The 15,945-nt window shown below is 45.1% G+C and overlaps 1 long non-coding RNA gene across 1 annotated transcript; it reads right to left on the reverse strand.

Moving 5' to 3' along the window:
- Window positions 1–744: 744 nt before the first annotated feature.
- On the reverse strand, window positions 745–14,074 carry LOC116845357. Its single transcript, XR_004378233.1, has 4 exons — window positions 13,930–14,074; window positions 13,684–13,792; window positions 13,455–13,496; window positions 745–2,816 (listed from the first exon to the last, which is right to left on the reverse strand). It is a non-coding gene; the product is annotated as an uncharacterized LOC116845357 (long non-coding RNA).
- Between the last annotated feature and the right edge of the window lie 1,871 nt (window positions 14,075–15,945).

Here is a 15,945-nt window from a genome sequence, read left to right on the forward strand (position 1 = left end):
ATTTTTTGCAAGTCGAATGACTGCGCTTCTGCACCTCGTTACCTTCGATTTTACGCATTCGCACGGCACGCACGTATAGGCACAGTTTTGGGAGTATCGCGTGCGCGCTTGATGTAGTTGATAAATTAACTTGCGAGAGATTAGCGATAATCGGCTTATAAGAAACGCAGGGACGCTAATAACGAAATAATGATTGCCGATTAAAATTAATACAGTTCCACGTATAATGGAAGATTATACGGATGAGACGAGTGGGGGGCGGACCGCAATGTAATATGGTCAGTTAATAATCTGTGCAAATTATCTTATTTACCTGAAATGCACGAGAGAAATATGCGAGCGAAACGCAAAATGTGCGTCGCCTTTAGAAATATTCAGACTCGATTTCGCCCCGCGAAGAGCATCCGCGCAATAACGAGAAGACATTCGTAATTTGTACCATCTTCAAGTTTCCTGAAGACCTCGCTGGTTTCCAAAAAATTAAACGCGAATGCCACGCAAAAGGGAAAAAGAAGAGGGAGTAAACATTCCATAAAGTATAAACGATTCAAATTCATTACAAGTGTAAATAAGATGTTTGCAGCAAATTCTGCATCACTCTCAGAAAGAAGTCATGGTTTTTAGTAAGACCACTCTACATAAATAATTGTCTTCTAAGAGAAACTATTTTTGTTTTTAAGAGTAAGGTAATGTTAAGCTTTCAGTTTTTTATGAAAAAATCGTAGTAATATTTACTTTCCTGTATTGAGCCTTAGTTTGCCTTTAGGTTAGGTTAGGATATCTCGAAATCCTGACGTAATAGAGCAATTCTGTAAACGAATTCGGATTCAGCGCAAAAAATTACGTAAGAAAACATTATCAGATCCCAATCAACTTTCAACACCTCCAATTGTAGGCTTATGTAATTTATAATAAATTATTAATCATAAGTTAAATATTATGATAAATCACTAGCTACTAATCAAATTTTCATCAGAAGGCGCCAAAGTTAGAAAGAAGTTATTACTTAATATAGACTATAAGAAAGCTATCGCTTTGATGGGCAGATTAAGGTCCAATACAGAAAAATGAACATTACCACGTTTTTCTCATAAAAGACTGAAGGGAATAAAATAGGTGCAAATCAAAATCAGTCATGCTAATAATGTTCACTGTTATTACACTCGATAAAATGTGGAAATGTTAAAATGTTACATTTGCGATAACGTGCCTATGATTGTTCAATTGATCCTGCGCCTAAAGATCAGTCAGCAGGTCTTGCCTTGTCAGAAAGCTTGTCCCTGCTTTACTAATTTACACTTACACTGTGCTTAACTTAGAGAGTTGACGCCATTATATCAGTCACACAATCTCCAATTAATTTACTGTCCAATCACTCGCACATGCAGTTAAAATGATCAACGACAGATGCAACGAACGACAGCTTCGGGATGCGACGGGAGACAAGCGCCCACGTGACAAAGCCGCCTATCTCGATGCTGTCCAGAAACGTCGCCGAGAAGTCATAATAGGGGAAGCCTCGAATCCTGTCTCTCAGAAGTCCCGAGCATAGGTATCAAAGTGCACGGGCGGGGCGAGCTTTATTCGGGATTTCCTGAAGTCTGCGCGGGGTGCGCGAGGGTGGCGCGCGGGTTCACCCTTAGATGTGGAAGTGTGCGACGCGAGCGAGCGAACGCGGGGCGTGTGTACGTGTGGGCGATAGTATCGGTACTCCAGCAGCGCCAGGGAGTACCTAATCTCGCGCTTCCTAATGGTAAACCGGGGGTGCTTGTAGGGTTGCTTAGGCGCCCGGTGCGCGCGCTCTCTCTCTCTTTCTTCCTTCCCTCTCTCTCTCTCTCTCTCTCTCTCTCTCTCTCTCTCTTTCTCTCCCTCGCTCGAACCGAGTATATTACACTTACTACTGCAGAAGTGATACCGAGCCAATGGGCAAACACAAGTAAATCAAGATTGCCAGTGATTTGTGGCGGCCGGAGTGCCCCGGTGAGTTCGGGCCGTGAGTTTCGTCGCTCCCTGATACCGGAAACGGCCGTTTCGACCACCAGATAAAGGTGTTTCCACGGGTGCTGCTGCACGGTGCCGCCGTCGTCGTCGTCGCCGCTACCTCCGCCGCCGCCGCCGTCTCCAACGACGACGACGACGACGACGACGACAACCGCGGGACGATAATCGCGATATTTGCCGTGCCGTGTCGCACCTTCCCCGAACGTGCTTCCCGGTGCACGCGTAATTATGCGTAATTACAACGGCAGTTGCATAAATACACGTGGAGGCGAGAGGGACTTGGGAATTAATTTTCGCGAGACCCCGTCAAATCACGTTGTTGAACTTTAGAGCGGGACTTGACCGAGACAGCCGAGAAGCACCGACACACTCGCAGGGCAACGCGCGATTCAGCCGATTACACTCTTCTAAATAAAAAGGTTCATCTGCGAGCGATTTAACAGGCGCCAGCCGATGCGCCTTTTCTTTCATCCGGATGCAAGTCTAAAAGTTCGACGAGGAGACGCGCGTACGTGCAACAGGTGGCCCATAAAGCGTGCACGTCCGTTTATCAAGGACGAACGAGTGCATTCGTATTGACTGATGGGTGTTAAGGTCCATTGTAACGGTGATGTGATCTGTACGTATCAGTTCTAAACTTGAGCGACAGGAGTGGCGATTACTCGCCTCGCGTTCTCTGCTCCTCGCGCACGATGAAATCTCGTGTGAAATCCGTTCGCTCGTAATAACACGCTCCTTCTCGCGAGCATTTGTCGGCTGCGTACTTGCGAAGGTGCACAAACAACAGACTTCTTCGTATTTAGAGGGTTTAATGTCTAAAAAATAAGAGAAAAAACTGAAATTAATTAGATATTAAGATAAACGTCCCAGTGATCGAACATACATGTCCCAATGATTGACATATTGGTTTTGTATTTTTCTTTGTTGAAATGCTTTTCAATATACAAAACAATATAATAAATGAAAAGAAATATTTAATTACTTTGTGATTTTGTTTCATTTATTGATAAGCATCTTAACAAACACAAGTATATTATTAGTAATTCAATTATCGGTACACGTTCAATCACTACAACGTTTACCTTACTTCTAAAAGTGTGACCACAATTTGACACTGATTCAGAGTCCAGATCATTCCACTTTGAAGTGTAAGCCCAGCAAACATAATGACATCAAATGACGCCTCTAACTTAAAAAATACGTCATTTGTGATGTCATCCTGTTACTCTTGGTAATATTTAGACTGTATTATAGAAATATCTTATCACATTCAGTAACGGAAAAATGATTGAAGAATAATTACAAAAATCTCAATTTTTGTATACATGAATTATAAGTATTCAGAATGAGATGTAAACAAAGTTTCATTATGGATCAGCGAAAGATTAGAGAAATAAAAATGATATTGAATAAATTATAAAAATGCGATGTCAAAGTGAAAATATGTTGTCACTCAACTTATCGTACCACATACGTTTTCATATGGAAAATAGAAATATTAGCACGCTTTTCAGAAGGCTTCCTACAGACAAATGCGGGCAGTGCATCCTTGATAATAACGTCAAAGTTTTGTGTTAAAATGTTATCACGACTCGGGAAGACGTGAAGACAAAGTAACCGGTCTCCCGCGAGGGAATATAGTTGAACATAAGTATCTCGTGTAAAGTTCAATCATACCACGCGCGCGAGTGGTTAACGATATGCTATAATAAAGCAGAAGAAAACACAAGGAGGTCTTGCCGCCGAAGGTATTTCACGGCTGTAGAGCCGCGACGATCTCAGATCGGACGGTTGCGCGCGCGGTGGGCCATCGAGAGGACGGGAAACTTTTATTAGCGAAGTGTCTCATTAGGTGGGTTTCATACCGTCGTTTGGGGGAAAGGTGGGCGCGCCTTAAGGACGACGAGATGGAGGAGGGGCACGGGGAGAACCAGGAGGATACACCTCGGCGAATTCGCAGACAAGGTGGGCCCACTGAGGCTCTGCATCACGGCCCCTCGCGGCTTGCCCCACGACGATAGTAAAAACTTTTACAGTCCTTATAATTATGGGTAATTCGCGGTAATTAACGAGGCTGGACGGAGTCACGCCGGCAATTTTCTGAGTAATATTTCTGCGACGATAATATCGCGCTTTCCTACGCCGCGAGAACCACCCCCGCGGTTGCCCCCGCCCGCTGCGTCGCTCCCCGTCGCGAGTATCAGGATTAAGAGTCCTGCCGCTAGACGTCCTTCGGGGATTTCCCGATCGAAGAGGGGCCCCCCGAAAGAGGACATCGCTCCGAAGTTCCTCGCTGTGCCGATGAAAACTGCGGGCGACGCCCCGCGCGAACGTTCCTCGGCTTGGAATTACCGACTTCGAAACTGCGGTTATTTTTTATCCTTATTTACAAATGTGACATTTTATCTATTATGTATATTTATACATAATAATGTATATTTATATATAATAATGTATATTTATACAAAATCTTATTGAATGCACTCATTCAATAAAATTATGTCATTCGTCTGATTACTTTCCGTACATCTAACTTAACTCAACCGTCGCGTTTTTAATTTGATCCATCCCACGAAGGTCTTGCGAATTGTCTTGCGCAATTTCGGGATTGGAAATCGTTATTTCCAGGCAGTATAATTCACGTGACTCACGCGGATGCAGATGTTGGAAGATGGAATCGTGATTAAAGGCAAATTGCGGCTAACAGCCAGCGCTCAAGCGTTCCTACCATCCATTCTTCGTAATCAAATCTGACTACCGCCTGATAATGCGGATTAATGCGAGAGAATTATCCGACGACGCGCCGATTTCGAGGCTGCTTACGCGCTTCTTAACGATTCCTCGAGCCGTCCTCGTACCGACGTCGTGTAGAAAGGAGCAAAGGAGCGCTTCGTCGTGCTCTCTTTGCGTCGACGTCGCACAGTAAAGATCCCCCGAAACATATCCCCGCCTCGTATACGTCTACCGGTAAACCAAAGCATAAGCGTAACGCGTTGGGATACATGCAACTGCAATGAACGTGATAGAGAGAGAGAGAGAGAGAGAGAGAGAGAGAGAGAGGCAGGCAGGAAGGAAAGGAGAAAAGGAGCGAGAGCGAGTACCAAGCTAATTTCTAATAAATATAAAGGGAGTCCTCCTTCTCTCTCTCTTTCTCCCTCTCTCCTTTGCTGTACTCGCTGCATCTCCGTTGCATGAGGACTAGATATCATTCCGAAAGTGCATGCTTCGTACTGAGATTACCCAAGATATTCAAATAAATTCTCTCTCCTTCCAGTCGTTCTCTCTGCTCTCTCTCCCTCTCTCTCTCTTTCTCTCGCTTCCTCTCCTTCTCTCTCACTCACACGCTCACTTGCCATCCCATCCCCTTTTGCTCTCTTCCTTCCTCCGCGGAGCGAGCGACTCGAATGCGCGAGGTACACTCGGCAGATTTGCGAGGGACTTCGGCGAACTCCGTGGACGCACGAGCGGCAATCTGCAAGGATCTCTTCTTCGAATTTATTTTATCGTTTCTGCTGGGAATGACGTTCTGTAACGAGACATAAATTCGCAAAGTCGGGGTAAACAGGGCCGTACGTAACGTGGCCGGTTCTTCCGCGAGCACGACGTCCGCTCGAGTTTTACAGTCTCGCCGACAAATCGGTAAGGCGCATACGTACGTATGGGCTCCGATTTATACCCTTTCTTTGCATACGCGACCGTTAGCACGTCGCGCACTTAGAAAGGTGTCACACACCGCACACCCGGTGTCTATCTAATGCCGACGCATCTTTTCAATTAACCTCGTCGCGTCTCGCGTTTCCGCTCTTCTCGCTCTCCTATTTTTCCCCCACACATCTCCACACGGATACGTGAAAGAAACGCATATGAAACGCATATGAAACGTTCACGCGCTAAATCGGCGATTCGCGAATCCGGCCGGTTGCTGCGGCATAATTAGCCCGATAAGGAGAGAGATCCACGGTTGTGGTAGGACGCGAGTGAGATATTGGACTTTCATTTAGGCGATTCCGGCGGGGGCGACAGAGCGGTGCAGAGGATTTTCCTTGCCTTTTCATGAGATGTGTGTCTCGGTCTGGTAATTCGATCATTCGTATTCCCTGGCCAACCTCGGGTCTCCTCGACATCGGGCGATTGCGATTTCGTAACAGTTGCGACAACGATTCACCACGATGTCGTATGGCCGGGAGAGATCTCAGTGGAACCTATCCTCGCCGAGAAATAGCGGCAGGGATTTGATAAGCAACTTCTGAGTAGCACGGGGATATCGTAGTGCGCGTTACGAAATCGCGAAGCATTGATTAGCCGAACGGAACGCACGACGCGAGTAACATGGACGATTAAATCTGAATCGTGTCCAATTTTCCCTCTTCTTCCCTCCCCACCCCGCTCGCCGGTACATTGAAAGGTGAAATAATTTATAGGAGGAGATCGTATGCTCTCGATCTGTATCGGCTTTAGACTTAATGGCGTTTCGAAATTCCGATACGGTGAAGCGCGGCCCTTTTCAAAGCTCTGGAAGGAATAGATTTCGTGAGAAAGGCAGCCCCTTTTCTTTCGTAGGGTGCTGAAGGGCGCTCGAGTGTAGCTGATAATATGGCAGTTTGTATTCTTTGATCGAACCGCGCGCCGAGTGACAGCTTTTCGCTCGCTCTCCGCGTATTACCCCGATATATTTAATCGCCGCGAAAAGAGAATCGTATTCCTCTGTGCGATATTTAATCCGCGAGCCCGATGACATTTTTCATGAAAAATAGTCCCGGCGAAAGGTGCGATTTATTTAACATGGCGCGCGAAATTCGCAAAAATTCGATGTATTTTTTAGTCAACTTAAATAACGTAATGTTACACACGCGCGTTCGGCGATATTAGTTTTTCAACGTAATATTATATTACCGCGCGCTATCGAATAACGTTCTCTGTGTGCTCGCGCCACATTTAAGGGAGATTTGAAGTTCGTCGGACAATTCGAGCTGGACAATCGAGCTTGTAAAATCGAGCGGGGTCAACAGTCGTTTGTGTCGGCGTTAATCCGACCCCCGAATCAATCCCGACCGGTCGGCGGTTCGCGCGTTTCGTTTTAAAACGCCGGACGGGTCGCGGCGAGGGCACGGCGTCCGTTTGCTCCTTCGCGACCGGAGAACGCGAGATCACGGCGCGACCGAGCTTTCCTCCGAGATCGCGCGGATTCGATAATTCGATCGTTCGTATTCCTGGAGACTGGCGTGCGCGCCCTCGCGCCACAACAGTTTCTATCGGACAGTTGACGATGTGTCGCGGCGGCCCGCCACCCACCCCCGCCACCCACCGCAAAGCGGACGAATACACTGACGGTCGGTCGCTTGCACGGCGAGCTGAACTCAGCCCCCGTGGGGGTTGGTCGGTGCCCCCTTTCTCTGTCCGTCTCTCTCGCTCCCTTCCTCTTTCCACTCATTCGTTCCTTCTCTTCATCTCTGTATCTCTTTCTCTCTCTCTCGCTCTCTCTCGCTCGCTTGCTCTCATACACACACATACACATACATACATTCTCTCTCTCTTTCACGAGCGCGCGGTTCGCCTAGATACCAGGGGTGGTCGGAGGTCTGAAGGGACGGGGGTGGCGCTGCCGCTGCTGCTGCTCGGTATAAGCCAGTGCGCGTCAATAACCGTCCATCAGATGTAATAGCTCCCCGAGACACATCGGTTGCATTTAAATGGCTGCTTAGCCGACTCTGTCTCGACGCCGACGTGGATCTATGGAATTCCATCAAGCTCCACGGGATCCCTTATCGTCCTAACCGGGTCGTCGCGTCTCGGTCCAAGCACCCCCCAGACCCAAACCTCTTCCCCTCCCCCCTCCCAACCCACCACCGCCTGCTCCTCCTTCGTTCCCCCGGTTGCTACTGCGATTTTCTTTGCTGTTCCTAAGAAGCGCGCGCGTTCGCGGTTACTTTCTTTCCCCCCGAGAGGACGGGGGCCGGGGAGAAGGGAAGATGCGGAGGGGGGAGAAAAGTCGTTCCACCACGTTTTCTGCTTGCGCCCGTTTCTTCCGAACTGGAGGTTCCTTTGTCGAGCCACTGGACATTCCGAGGGGGAGGAAATTTGATCGACATTCTACCTCCGGCGCGATTTCTTTCGGATTATCCGCGCTGCTCGAGGCACGATCAATTTAGATGTATTGGCGAGTGCTCAAATGTATTCCAAGTTTTTAAGCAAGCGAGACGCACTTTTCAATCGAATTCATTAGAATAAAAAAAAGAGAGAAAGAAGAAAAATTTTAAATCGACTTCAATTTTAATAATAAGAGACACATGTTACTCGATCCCGTTCTTTTTCGCGCAATTAAGAACACGAAGAACTAATTCGAGAGATGCGCCATCGCGAAGTTTACTTTTAATTCTTCGCATTCTCGCGAGGCGTGACATCGAGCGTCCTTGAGTCCCGATGGTCGCTTTTTCCCCGAGATCGAAGAGTCACGAAGCAGAGGGTCGGAGTCAGGGTAACAACCGGCGGCACGGGTTAAACCCGCTGACTGCGAGGTTCCTTGATTGGCTCCATCCGCAGACCTACGTGCTCGTCACAACAGTTCATTCCGGGGTCGCAGCACTGCACCCCAGCTTTCTCTATCTATCTATCTATCTCTCTCTACGTCGCCCTCGTCCCGAAATATCGGAATTTCCAAGTGAAACACTCCCTCCCCTTTCCGCGGCTCGCGCGCCGTGAGGGAGTTTAAACTGCTAAATGGTTTCCTAACGCGGAAACGATCGGTGTTGTCGTGTTCATTATCGTGCGCCGAGTCGGGATACGCGGGCGGAGTTTCTGCGGGTGATAATTTATCGTATTCCCCTTGACGCGGCAATTTTTCGGTAACAAAATTCGATTATAAAATATCATAAAAAGACTCGAGATCGCGAGTTTGTTCATGATGTTCGTTTAAAAGCTTACCTTTAAAAATTTGCGCGCACAAACATTTAATACGAATTTTAATATTTTATATAATATCACGTTTTATACGTCGTTCATCTATATGTGTGTGTGTATATGTATAAAAATATATATATTTTTTTTTCTTTTATATCGTAATGATGGCGAACTCTCTGCTTATTTTACAGACAGAAATATCTACGGATTTTATTAACGAATGTACTATTCACGGGGGAATAAACTCTGCGTATTTACTACGTACATAAAGAACACACGTTCTTTCATCTATTCGGCAAAGAACCTGTCGGTTCCCGAGGTGAGGGGAACGTCGGAGATTTTTAGATCCATGGGGCCGTGAGAACACAGTCGTGTGCATTTGTGCGGTGACAGCGTGCTGCTCGAAAAAATACGAATTTGCATATTGCGGAGGAAGTATATTCATCAGAGCGGACACCGGGTGCGGAAGGCTCGGGGAACGATCGGCGTGATCCGCGTATGAGCGATACGAGATTATTCTGGCGAGATTCGCGCGACAATTTACGGCGGCGTAGTTACGCGCGCGCGAGGCGAACGAGGGGACGTTACATCCAATCCTGTTCGAATACACGAGGGAGGCTCTCTCGCAAGGACCGCTTCGCAATCCGTGGAACTTGGTGGCCGCGCCGGGCGAGAACTCGTTCATCCGGACGACGCCCGCGGAACCGGGCGACTACTTTCGCGTTATTGCTCAATGTATAATAATTTGGGGGCAGCCCAGCGACGGACACCGTCCGCCACCCCCGCCCTCCCATCCGCGGGGAACTTAATCCCTCGCGGAGCGCGGCAGGCGCGGAAGGGGATGGCAGAGGAGGGGGGAGGTTAGCCGTTTTACCCGCGGCATCGTTCTGCGGAGGGTCGTCGAGGTGGCGGCGTCCGCGGAGGGGGGAGGGAGGAGGAGGGGTGGCTACAGGCAAAAGGATCTGCATGGCGGCTCCACCGCGTCGCAAATCACTTAAACTGCGGCTGGAGCTACGCGAGGGCGAGCTCGACTCCGGCAGGGGGAGGTGGTTGGATGGCCGAGGATGGAGGAGGCGAAGGGAGGTCGTGGGTGGAAGAGGCAGAGGAGGAGGGTGATTATAAGACCGCTCGGGGTTGCTGGCTAGCGAGGTAGTACCATCCGTTATGACTATAAATCTAAGATAACAATAACGTCCCCCGCGCGCCTCCACGCATCCCCTTCGCTCTTTCTCGCTCGCGCCCTAGTCCGCTGGTCTATCTTTCGCCCCTTTGCACCCGCACGGCCCCCGCGCGACTCTACCCATCCTCGCGCGACCCCTTCGCCTCTCCTCTCTCTCGTTTGTCCGGCGGGCATTAATGCCCGCCTGCGCCGAGCCGCTCACCGGCCATTCGACGCACGTGTCCTGGCTGCTCGCTCGTGCAGTAGCACACACGCGTCATCGTATCGACATTAACGCCACGGCGTGTTCACCGTTACGTCGGCCAACGTGGCGACAGAGACGAGGGATGAGGAGGAGGGTTCGGGCCTGATCAGGAGAGCTCCGAGGACTCGAGACCGTCGAGGTGAGCGTGGACTTCCGACTGGTTGAGTGACTCGCGATGAGTGACGCGTCGCGGTTTTAACTCAATCGTCACACGATCCCCGACTGTGTGAATGATTTCGTACATGCTGACATTTGTCAGATTGTGTCCACGGAGCCGTGCATGGTAACCTACATGATTTCGTTGAATCTGAAAGCTTCATTTTTCCGTACACGCTTCTATACACGCGCCAATCAGCAATCAATTTTCATGTCAGAGCCGATAATATGCTTCGAAATCATCTGCGAGTGTAAATGTCACAAACATCGTGTCATAACCAATGTATCAATTCGCACAAGTTGACATTGAAATAATAATATGGACCAAGGAGTGAGTTATCGTGTTAATTGCAGCTAAAAAAAGAAAACTATATAAAGCATCATAATTATGATATTTTATAAATGTTAGCATGCACGAAATCATTCAATCGAAGATCGTGTGCTTCAGAAACAATTCCCTCGTGTCTGCATGCATAGGACTACGAATTTATAGGGTTTCCTTCTGATGATATTCGGCTGGATACGAGGGGGAGAAGCGAGAGCGAATAGTACGAGAAATCTGGAAATCTGAAATTCGACACGGTGCACCTCCGTCGGACGACACTCCGTGTACATAAGCCGTGTACGAATCATATTGCAACAACAAGAAGAAATATAATGCAAAATATCAGCAGACGGGCTTTTAAGCCGCTCGGTGCTCCTCGACAAATATCAATGATACAGCGTGTCACAGGCTTGTTTAATAAACCATGAATGTTACGAAACAGCGTGACAACAACAGTATGTTCTCTGAATGACATAAATATTAATAATAATAATAATAATAATATGGATGTTGTATCAACTCAAAGGGATATCAATGTGTTTGGATCGACGTCAAAACGGAGGCGGAAATAATGAGGACGCGTTTAATTTTACGTGGTTTATTATTAAGGTCCGCGCCGTTATCGTCTGCTTATAACCGCGCAGTCCGCGCGCGAATATCGGGCCGATTTCACGGGGCGCACTCAATTCGCGACTGTTAGGAGACTAATCTTCGTCGTATTAGGAGAGAACTGTGTATCGCGTACGCGCGTACGTATCGGGCCGCATTAAATTCGTTTCAACTGATGTACGCGCACAGTGCGCCCGGCCATTTGCGCAACGCACCTGCAAATTTATTGATATTAGAGGCAATGAGCGCTACAGCTGGTGCTGACCGAGCCGAGCGCAAGCCAAAGCATTATTTCGATAAACGCTGGGAAGAAGCGCGGGCCATATTGTATCAGTGACGCAATAAATAAAAGATAATGTAAGCTCCGTAACGCGGGCTCAAATATAAGCGGTATATAAACGATAAACGGCTGGCGCAGTTGCGTTTGAAGCTATTTATCGGGGGAGGGTTACTTATTTCGCACTTGTCGAAACACACGGAAATCGCGCGCGTCGAGCGCGCGAATTGTACATTTTTGCAGAAACTAGACCCCACACGACCCTAAATCTTCCTCGAGCCGAAATTTCGCACGCTCTCGAAACACGATCGCGGCCCACGCACACGATGTTTGTTCATCGGCAATCAATGCGACTTAACCTAAATATTGCATATGTAACATGACCCTTTTTCAGCGTTTACTTTGTACACTTGCCAATTCGCGTAGGTGTCCTACAACATCCGGCTTTCTGTCCAGTTGTCCACCGTGGAGACTCGCCGCTGCCACACGTCAGTTCTTCTTCAGTCACTTTCCTATACTCGCGATCGTTTTAACGATGCTTAACGGTTTCACTATTTGCTTTATACACTTGCCAATTCGCGTAGGTGTACCACAACGTCCGGCCTTGTCTAGTTGTCCGCCGAGGAGACTCGCCGCTGCTACACGTCAGTCCTTTTTCAATCACTTTCCTACACTCGCGACTGTGATCGTTTTAACGACGCTTGACGGTTTCACGGCTTGAAAGCACACGATAGATTTGAAGTACTTTGAGACTTTATTCACGAGTCGCGAATCACATGGAAAAAAATCGCCACCTGAAAATCACGACGCTTCCGACAAGCACGAGAAAAAATAAAGATATCCCGTTGCGTTTGCGAAAAAATGAAATTCTTATTTCGCAAATGATATTCTTATTTTTGTTATTCTATCTTTGAATAGTAATTTGATTTCGATTGAAATAACAATATAATCCGTTGCGTGTAAAAAATTTAAGAAACTAGCCACCGCGGTCATAGAATTTAGCACGAGTAAAGAAACGAAACGCGAATTCCTAGTACCGCATTTCTTATGCACAATTCTGCTGGTGTGCATTTCTGACGCGCAATTCTGGTTGCGCGCGTTTTTGTGCGCAAATTCTAGTCGTGCACGTTTATGTAAATTCTGATACACGAATTTTCAATTGACACTACAAACAAATACATGAAAATCCCCACACTGAGAAAAAAGTGACATTTCGTGACACTGTAATCGTATAATAAAATATTTAAATAAAACTTATTTTTTTGGTACGTGCTTTACCACTGTAGTTTTTTAACAATACAAAAAAATAGCTAACGCCGGAAATAATTTTAAGTTGTAAGAAAATTAACCATTTTTTTCTCTCAGTACATGCAAAAGATCTATGAGTAAATCACATTGATTTCTTGTAAATATTACGTTGCACGTAATCGATATCGATTGGTATCGATCGTTATACATCGTTATATAATATATCGTCTCGCATCTGGAATACGATGATCGAACGCGCAATATTTGTAATCTGCAGTTGAGATCATAATAAAAGTTTGTATGTTCGATGCATCCCGCGAGTTGATAATCACCCATAATGTTGGGTGTTCTTTCATTCAATGAAAAGTTTCACACCATCGCGTTTTCCAAAGGAAAACGTAAGTAGAGTTATTTCAGAATTCATTTGCTGCTCTTTCAGTGCGTATTTGCGCACACACATTTATAATTGACATAAATCAATTATTGAAATCACCTAAAGTCTTTATTTCTGACTCACCGACTACTTGGAGATCAGGATCAGCCATGTTTCGCAATAACTCTGGAACAAAAAATAAAGCATCGTCGACTAGACACAAGTGTAAATATTTCAACGAGAGACAATACGCGTGTATACAATGGTATTGGTCTTTTATGACGGTCACGATTCAACGATCGTTACTTCCACAACTATCTTAATTTTCGATCGTGAAGAATCAAGAAAGAGTATGAGGAGTTAGTAAACCCACTTTCGAGCCAATCCTGCTTGGCCCGATCCTCTGGTGCAGCACGCACATCCACTTGCACCTTCCAAGAACAGCACTCACCGTGTAGCCACAAGATCTGTAACCGTCAGATCTGAAACAAATAAGCGAGTTTTCTCATCAGTAATATCGATATACGTATCAAGCATACAGAGGCTCAAGACAAAGTAATGTTTTCTTAAATCAACATACGTGTTTTTCTTTCAAACCGGAATAAAATATAATAATTACCCTCACGACTCGATGCTGCTAACGTTTCAAACAATTCTAGCACGATTGCACGTTCAATATAACGCAACATGCCTCACGCACACTTTGATCAACTCGGAAAAATCGGGAATCACGCGCGAGCTCTCCCGATCCGTCTACCTTCGCGACAAAGACTGTTATGTTCGCGCTCGACATTGTCTATACATATATACACTGTTCCCAGGGACATGTGAGCTCTCTCTAACGAGATGCGCTCGAGAGCACTGTCACGTTTTGTTTACCATCAAAATCAAAACAAAGTTCCTATTATCATTATTTACTTTTTCTTTCACATAATATTTTCTATATATTGAAAACGTGAAACTTTGTATTCTAAATTCAAACCAAGGTTTTCATAGAATCAGGTTTTTTTAAGGGGTTATACCTACCTTCAAACTTTCAAAAAATCGATTTTTGGATTTTTTCATATTTTTAAATTATAGAGTCTCAAGAATGGCGGATTAAAATTTTATGTTGAAAACAGATTAAAACTGACGAAGTTATACGAGTAAAGATTACGATGTATGGAGCAGTTAGGAGCAAGTATCGCATAACTTGATACGTTGAGTGAGGTCCAATTGCACACAGCCCGATTGAACACGGAATGTAATGATTGGCTAGATCTACTTGAGTTTAGTAATTTACTAGATAAAACAAAGCACAAACACACACACACACACACACACACACACACCGGTTGGTGGTGTGCAATCAGGTCCAGTTTACGACGTAAATTTTTCAGAAAAATGTCAGTATTTTCCGTCGGTAAAATTTTCAGCTCTAGCATCCCCTTAACATAATCAATTTAAACGCAAACACGAAAACCGATGTTCGAATTTTTCGTAATTACACGATTACTATTTGATTTTTATTCCGTGGAGGACGATTTCGTGTCCATCGGAAGTACAGTGATTTTTCCTTTCCAATGGTTTTTGTTCCAGGTTGCTACGATGTTATTGACGTTTGTATCGATCCGCTGCTTAGCCTCAAGACCGTCAACTTCTTAAGATCTCTCCCTAATTTCTGCAAAGTTGTTATCGAAACTAATTATATCATTGTAATAATAATAATATGTGTTAATAGTATAGATAGAAACATAATGTTAAACAGGGATTAAATAGAGATAACACGCGCGTAATTATTCATAAGAATTATTCATAAGAACTTTTCAGAAATTAGAGTGATTCCCTCGGAAAGGATCGTATAAAGTTTACGATTTTGACAAGTAACAAGACCTACCCAAAAGTTACACTCCGATTTCTTTCTAATTTGGCACAGAAGTACAAAAAATATTTAGATCATATTTTTTTATTTTGGCCCACTTTGAGTTTTACGGTCAGTTTATAGTTTTTTAATGTTCTCACTCCTATCATCAACAAGTGCAACAAAAATGCATAAGATATAAATTGAATACAAGATATCATAAAATTGAATACAAGATTAAATAATTTTAACAAAATCGGCATAGCTAAGACACAAACTATTCTAAATTTCTTTAATCGAGATTTCAACCGAAATATTTTAAATCTGTGCTAAATTAGTCAAAAATAGTTATAATCTCGGCCAAACCGAGAGAGAAAGAGAGAGAGATTCGGCAATTTTAATTAAAATTTTAACAAAATCGGCACAGCTGAGACACCAACCATTCTAAATTTCTTTAGCCGAAATTCCAACCGAAATATTTCAAATCTGTACTAAATTAGTCAAAAATAGTTCGAATATCAGTCAAACCGAGAAATTGTTTGTATAAATAATTTTTTTTCAACTTTTTACATGTTTTGTTTAAACATTTTATTATTTATTCAAATAATTTTACACATTTGACTATATATTCAGCAAACCAAAAACGTCTTCAATAAAATTCAAAAGCGATACTTCGCGCGTACGTGACGGCTCGCAGACGAGCTTGTCGCGTTGTGAAGACCTGTTAAATATTATTTTAATTTTATTTCTCCTTTTGGACTAAGAGAAATGTATTTATTCGAAACAAAATGTCCT

This window comes from Odontomachus brunneus, unplaced genomic scaffold, assembly GCF_010583005.1.
Source record: "Odontomachus brunneus isolate Ranch 3 - 2012 unplaced genomic scaffold, Obru_v1 Obru_scaffold_051, whole genome shotgun sequence".
In the NCBI taxonomy this organism is placed as follows: domain Eukaryota; kingdom Metazoa; phylum Arthropoda; class Insecta; order Hymenoptera; family Formicidae; genus Odontomachus; species Odontomachus brunneus.